Genomic DNA, 7,756 nt, shown 5'->3' with positions numbered 1-7,756 from the left:
AAAAAAAAAACGGAACACTCCACATTTACTTTGAAAAGAAAAGACTAACAAAAAAGAAAAAAAAAAAAAAAAGAAAAATAACAATAAAAAAAAATTTCCATTAAAAAAATCTACCAAAAAATAGAATATTAGTAGAAGATAAACAGAGGTATGAAAAGAACCTTTTGACATCGGTGCAGTGGCAAAGAGCCTTGGTCGCTACTTCGCCTGCAGAGTTCGAGTCGGTCAGCTTTGGTTTCTTGTCAGAGACGATCATCGATGACGCACCCTCGAATTGGTAGGCGATAGCCCCGCACGCACAGCTTCCCTTGGTCGTCATGTTGTCTGTCTATATATCCGATTTGTCTGTCTTTGATCGGTACACAGACCAGACATCCAGGTTCTCAGGCCGGGCGACTACTTATACCCGTTGATGGCTCCAATGAACCTCGATAGGGTTTTCGCCCCTCCACCTCAATGTCGGTCCAAGGGCGTCTTACCCACCTCAACCACGGTCAGTCGCGCTCTCACTCGCTTCAGTCCTAGTGGCCCGCCCTTCGGGATTTGCTACTCGAAACTGATGATTTTGAGATGTTGCGAACCAGTCAGCATTGTCGGCGTTTGAAGAGGGGCGGTGACAAATGCAGTGAGATGATCCAAGTGCGGGGAAGAGACAATGCATTCTGCGCGGCACGCCCTTGGCCCGAGGGCGCCATGACGTCGGGTGGTTCGAACTTCAGGAGCTCCGAGCAGCCCTAGGCCTTGAGGCAGTTGACAGGTTTGAAGCCTGAACACGACAGGTCTTGAGAAAAAAGATCTATGGACTGCTGCGGAGCGTGTTGGGACTCCCCCCCCCCCCCCCCGGAAAGAGGCTTTGATTGCTGATGCCAGGTCACAACCTAAAAGGGGGACCGGCGCTGACCAGGGGCGTCGGGGACAGATCACGCAACGGAAACGTTCAACAGTATCCAGCATGGTCGATGGCGCTAAACCATTCCAGCAGTCCAATCCTGGTATTGGCGCTATCCCCGAGTTGTGCCTCCGAAAAGTCAAACAGCTCCCCCTGGCTGGCCCTTCTCTCGCTCTTACGATCCATATGAATGAGCTATTCGCCCGTGCTGCCATCCAGCCTGACTTCGTACGCCCAGCACCCTCTTGGCCAGACGCCGCGTGAGGCGGCGGATCCTCACAAGTACACCGTGTCTCGATTTGCGTTCCCCAGGAGCAACTCGCTCGCCCGCCTGGACGCCAGCTATCCCTGAGATCTACCGGCTGATGCGCCGGCACGCTGCCACAGGGGTCCGTCCCGCCGATTCGACCGCACGGTCTGCGTGTCCCCACTCAATGTCCTGCAGCAGCAACACGCGTCGACAATACGTTGGTAAAACGCAGTTGGTCATCTGACTCTTGAGATCTCTCTCTCTGCGTGTGAGTGAGGCCTCGCCGACCAGTCCGACACAGTGAATCATCTTGACCGTAGAATCACTAGCTGCTGTAGGAGGTAGGATTCCAGGTAGTCCATGCAGGGCCGCTCTCGACTTCGACTCGATGTGCTCCCCGTTCGTAGTTGCTGCTCTTGCTATCGTGCGGGTGATGATAGGTAGATCTTTGGCCTAAGCCGTCTCGTTTCCTTGACCCATCTATGGCCTTGACGAGCCAGGACGCCTTGATTGTTCTCAGCATGCGAGTTCTTCGGGAAGTCATCTACGGGAAAGACCAAATTAGCTGCATGCGTTTAGAAAGAGCAAGTCCATCAAGCAGCCCGGGCAAAAGTCTGTCGAGGTCTCAGGGCGGCGGTAGCTCTGTGGACAAGGTGTCGTGTGTCATCCTTGGGCGCAATAGCCTGCCGGTAAGCACCGAGATCCAGGCTGGTGTATTAAGGCAGGTTTCGCCTCCGCCTTGCTTCAACGGACAACACACTTCTTTACGGCACAGCCAAGCTCAAAATTTGACAGGCAAACAGTAGCAACTCGTCTGGCATAGAGGCCCCAATCAGGGTCCTGAGCACAATGCATTGCATCCTGTCGGGCAAGCCTCCTTGGTTCTTGCCAGATCAAGCTCGGTGATCATCCGCGTCCTTGCTATCGTATCTTCGTCGCTAAACGTGGGCATCTTAGCCTTCTGGATTCCATTTTCTGGCCGTGTGTCCTAAGCAGGAACTGCGAGACAGAAAGCGCAGGTCTGGTGACACATCCTGAGTGAATGTCGACAAGCGTCAGGCGAAAGAAATCATATTACTACCTCGATTGTTGTTCGGAGACGCATCGGCTTTCTCATAGCCTTGATCAGACAGAGGTACATTGATGACAACGTAGGCAGGCACAATCCACTTGGACTGCTTCCTGAAGTCGTTACAACCATATACCTGCCAACCTCCGGAATTAACGAGGCAAAGTTACATGAGCAGCGTCATGGCAAGTCAACGCGGCTTGAACGCGGTGGTTGGGGTGGACTGTGATTACATTGCTGGACGATATTTCGTCAAGTTTGTCTCGAACCGTCATCATCCCTCACTTGTGGACCCAGGACGAGCAGCGAGATGACGCTTGGCTGCGAAGACTGTTAGATCCTAGCAAGGTTTAGAAGCGGCGATTAAGGAGAAGTTTGGTGACACAGACATGCCTGGAAGTTGTCACTTATCGTAGCAACAAGTCTTACTTGATCCAGCTCGTGATATTAAAGTCTGCAATTCTACTGACAACATCCGTCTCACTCTTCAAAAAGTTAAAAATCGGTCCAACAGATCTACATCAAGTGACTCCCTTGAACCGCCTTCCTGGAGATTAAACAGCTGCAGTCTGTCCGTATCGGTGTGCCTTCTTTGTCAGAGCAAGTCGATAAGCAGCGTGGACAGGTCTTCCGCAAGTCAGTTTTACCTTGAATCATTGTGTATAGAACACAAGGACATCGGAAATCCGGCCTTCCGCAGCTAGAGCGGTCTCCCGCAACCCCATATGCATGCCTCTGTAAATGCGTTCCCTAGATTTGGTTCCTGGGCTTCCTTCTTCATCCTGCTACGCAAATGTTTCTCGAAAAAGATACTGGAAAAATTGCAAGCTGGTGGATGATTTTATGCGCCGGGTTCCCACATGTGCGGTCACCATCTTGCTCTCGGTAAAATTCTCTCCCTGCCGCCAAAGGCACAGTTGGAGCAGTCGACAAGTAGAACATGGTCAAATCGTTTTCTTGAGTGCAACTAATCACATCACCAGCTCGGTACTTTCGCTCATCTTCTCGGATGAGTGGCTTCCTGGCGAGGTTAGCAAAAAGCCTTCCTGTTTTGAACAGTCCGTAGCACTCACCTGATTTCCAGCTGGACTGACGTCGAGTCACTCCTAGTGCTCTAGTGCTGCTTCATTTCCTCCGTAGGAAGAACATATTACAACATTCTCAACTCTCGCTATGGGTAGTGTAGCATCGTACGAGATGATATTTTACGTGCCCCTTCTAATGTTAGGCGACAGACAGCTCGCTGGAACATCACTCTCGCCGCTTACTTTGTCCAATGTTATTGGGGATTTTGTAAGAGTGCGACCTGAATGGAGAAAAACACGTGGTTTTCACCGCCTGACTCTCGTTTGTTATCCTATCGTCACCTTGCCATGCATCAGTGTGACCATGTGCACCAAGCACTTCTTAATATGGGCTTCCAAAGTCGATATGTTTACCCGCCGAGTGCCTATCTGTTCGGAAATCAGAGGGTATGTGACGATAAATTTGGTAGCCATCCTGGCTGCGACAGGTCCGGCAGATCAAGGCACTGCGCTGGCCTGGATCCTATGTCGGCAGCTTCGTATAATTGTGGGACCATATCAAAAGGAGTTTCTCATTGAGTCAAAGGGAAAACCTTCAGTCTCTTGGGAATCTCTAAATAGGTAAAATACTCGATGCCCTTCCTTAAACTGTTGCCCGCTCGCCCTCCTTACAACTACTTATTCTTTACACTCAGCCTCTTCTCCTGATTTCCTTAGACTAAACGCCAGGTATTCTTCTGTCAGTGTAGGCCCTCATAAGTCAGATGTGAATCAGGAATATGTCGATGTGTTTTGCCAAGAATTTTGGTTCAACGGTTCAGAAACGCATCTGGTCTTTGTGCTTTAATATTGGCGAGATTGTGTGCCGTATTTCCAAATCACTGAATTCAACAGAGGGCTTATGACCAGGCGCCGACGTGGTTGTCGAGATGGTCCACCCTGATGCCTGCTGGGTTGCGCATAACTACTGTTCGAACTTGGCATTCTACACAAACACCTTTCCTGCAGTCCTCAAAGAGTGAAGAAAGGGCTAGTTGGTTACAGTCTCAGAATCGGCGAGAAGTACAAAGATCTGAAGGATGCTTGAGGGTAGGTAGTAGGAGCGCTCCCGGACAAGCCTGGTCATATGAAGTGGGAATTTGCCAAGACGCCGCGAATAGCTTCACTTTGTATCCACTTCCGGGTATCCAAAGGAATTCTTCCGCTACCACCAGAGATGATCATGAGGTTTAATGTTAAGCAATCGCGACGGGCCCGAGGACCAACAAGAGAACGAATAGAGGACACTCGCATCTCCCGTCCTGCGCCCCTAGAACACCGACTCATGAGGCATGTCAGCTGATCGCAACAAATCAACCCCTTCGCGCCGACCCCTCGAATCCCATCACAGTGAATCGCCCGCGCCGCCCCGTGCATCACACCGCCCCAAGAAGCCCGGCGCTTGAGCGGGAAGCGAGGGCCAGCCCGTGCCGCAACGGAAGGTGGGCCCTCGCTTCTCTATCCCTCTCAAGCGTTCCAACGTCAAGCGCCCCCTTCACTTCTTCCCGATGCTGACTAGCTCGGGGGTGGAAAGACTGTTGGACAGGCGGCGTGCACACCAGGGCAGGCATCGCGGCGAGAAGTGGCGCGACAGCGCGAAAAAGGAACGTGCATGTGACGGGACCAGGGGGGGAGGGCCCTTGGTGGGCTCCGTGGTGATGATCTTGCAGGGTGTGCAGGCGCTGAGTGATCCGAATGAGGGGGGGCGAGGGATTCTTGGCATTGGTCGTTGGACAGAGTAAGGGGACGAAACGCGAAGGCGAACAAATAGATATTCGTTCGTAATGTCCTATTGATTGCATTTCATCGATTTGCGACAGGTTTCGACTCTCCGCGTCCCTGCCGTAGATTCCGATGCGTCAGGCGTCGGTGATCCCCGCGATTGGGTGCGTAGCTCTGGTGCATGCTTGATAGGCAGATGAAGTCCCTGCTGGTTTGGTCTGAAGCATAATGTGACGAAACGGCGTACGTGCTGATATCAAACATGTACGCCATTCGACCTATCAATCTGGCGTGTCGTCGTTGAGCCTCCTCAGTGGACATGTCAGGCGTTGCACCCTTCATCTCAGACACCCCAGCCCGCCAATGACACGGCGAAAGACCGCTCCGAAGCATCACACGCTGCCAAAGCCTGCAACCCACCTCGAAATACCAATGGAAAGGCCCGCAGCCATTTTGAGTCACGGGGCAGCGGCTTTCTGGGCAGTGCCTTATCCACAAGAGGGTCACGCCCCGATATGTCTTCGGCACAGATCGGGCGCCGCTGACAAGTGAGGAGCCTTGAACGACTTGATGATTTGGACTGACGGATGGTCACGAGATGTCAGTCGGACGACTTGAGCCCCATGGAAGCAATGTCCTGGTTTGTCTAGAGTGCGCCGTTCCTGCGCATCCCATCGGCGTGGGGGCTACAATATGGAGACCGAGTTGACATATCTAGACTTGATAAAACTTTAGTGGGCCAGAACACAGAAGAGTGTATGAAGGTTTCGGTATAAGTGGTACTACTTGTCGAAGGCTGTGTCTGGCCTTGGGAGTCATATTGAATTCAACATCGGTTCTAAAAGTGCCAAATGAAAGTCGCAATAGCCCTGTGGTTACAGCCTTTGTGCCTATCTGCTTTCTTCTTGGCAGCTCAGATCAACTGGCTCCTAAGGTGCTCACATTCTTGACAACTCGGTGGGAAAGTTTCAGCGGTAGATTCAGTTGAAAGCGATACTATGGAACTATCGTTGACAAAATGACCAAACAATCAAAACACCAAGAGTCATGCCAAATACATCACAGGAAGCATATCAGCTGGCCAAATTGTAGACGGATAGGTTCTGTCCATTTGGGATGGTTCGTCAGTGGCGCCATATTTTTTTTCCTTGCTCGAATCGGGCAAGCAATCTTATGGGAGCATATCTAATAGAATCTTCTGCGTCCCTAAATACATAACGATGCAACTCGTCGGAAAAAAAGACAAGTCTAGATTGTGCTACAATGAAAATTCATACGCTCCTTTGGACCCCTACATAGGACGACTGGTTCATCTACTCCCGTCCGGAGATGACCCGATGCGGTCCAAGCAAGCTCATGACGTGCGTGATGTAGTGATGGCGGCCGTTCATGTCGGCGCTAGGGTAAGAACACGGTTCATGCTTCTGTCAAAGATCGCATGCGCAAACTGAATCTGAAGCGGGCGGTGCTAGGAGGACTCGGTCGTGATGATCCCTAGGGTGAACTTTGGAAAATCACTCGAACTCAATGGCGCAAGAGAAAACCATTAACAGGAGCTCGCCTTAAACCCCCCAGCAAAATCTTGCCTGGTTCGGCAAATGAACGCCCAATCCCATGCAGTTGAGCGTTTTCATGCCCAGTGGGAGGGCAGGGCGACCGTTGTAGATGACAGCCCCGACTTGAACCTGGCTGGAGTGCGCTATACACACACGATAGCCAGCCTCATCAGATGGAAATCGGGCTGCAGGGCGGGTGATATTGTGATTCAGTACGAAATGGGATGTGATGAGGGGCGCGACCCTGGCCTAACTACCCCCCCCTGGGCAAGCCCGTCAGCTTCGAGGCGCTGCTCCCGCGAGCATAAGCATGTCTGCCCAGCACATCCCGTACCACCCTTGGTGGAGTGCACATCACATTCCGATCCTGGCGAAAATTGGGCTGCTTGCAAGAACTCGCAGTATCGACAGGGTTTTGTCAACATTGCCAGCTGAACGAGCTACCAACTGCAAGGCTGGTCTACTGCCACTACTTTGGCCTGACACGAAGACAGACGAAGCCCAGTCTGCAAGTCTTTTACATCACCCAGGCTTCTTGTCGGCCGATCATGTTGTGCACCCGGGGTTTAAGCACAGACCCCCGGGAACTGACATGGGGGCAGCGGCAGATCGGACCTGATGGCGGGCTTCCCGCTCAGCTAGGTACCTAGTCGGCGAGCTTATGCGGTTCCATGGTTCCTGCCACGCTGGGCTTGGACATAGGCAAACAAAGCTTCGTCGAGAGATGAGACAAATGACGGAAAGGATGTGGGAAGAGGACAGGTTTCTTGAATGTCATTGTAGGGGTTTTATGTTCGAAATGACGCGATGGAAAGGCAATGGCTCTGCCTCGTGCAACGTGGGGAGCTTGCACGCCAATGCGAAAACGAGCTGCCATTAACAAGTTGCCGGTGGACTCGAAGGTCAATCCGCCAGCCTGCTCTGCTTGAGAATGCGTCCTTCTGGCACATGATATACCGTCGGCACATTGATGTGATAGTGAAGCCGCAGGGGATGACACTGGCAGGCCGGGGCCCAATCCTCAAAGTGTCACTCGAGGATCAATGCGAGACTACAGACAGACATCGTAGAGTGTGTGGGATTGACCGCCAGAAAAGGGCCTTCAGAGGTTACGGAAGACTTTCATGGTGATTGTGCCGCCGTCCGAGTTCATTGCGGATCTCAGGCTCGTCTCTGCGCATAGGTCCAGAGAAATCGGTGGTGGTG

The sequence above is a fragment of the Verticillium alfalfae genome, genomic scaffold, assembly GCF_000150825.1.
Source record: "Verticillium alfalfae VaMs.102 supercont1.6 genomic scaffold, whole genome shotgun sequence".
In the NCBI taxonomy this organism is placed as follows: Eukaryota; Fungi; Ascomycota; class Sordariomycetes; order Glomerellales; family Plectosphaerellaceae; genus Verticillium; species Verticillium alfalfae.
Note: the sequence above shows the minus strand (reverse complement) of the source record.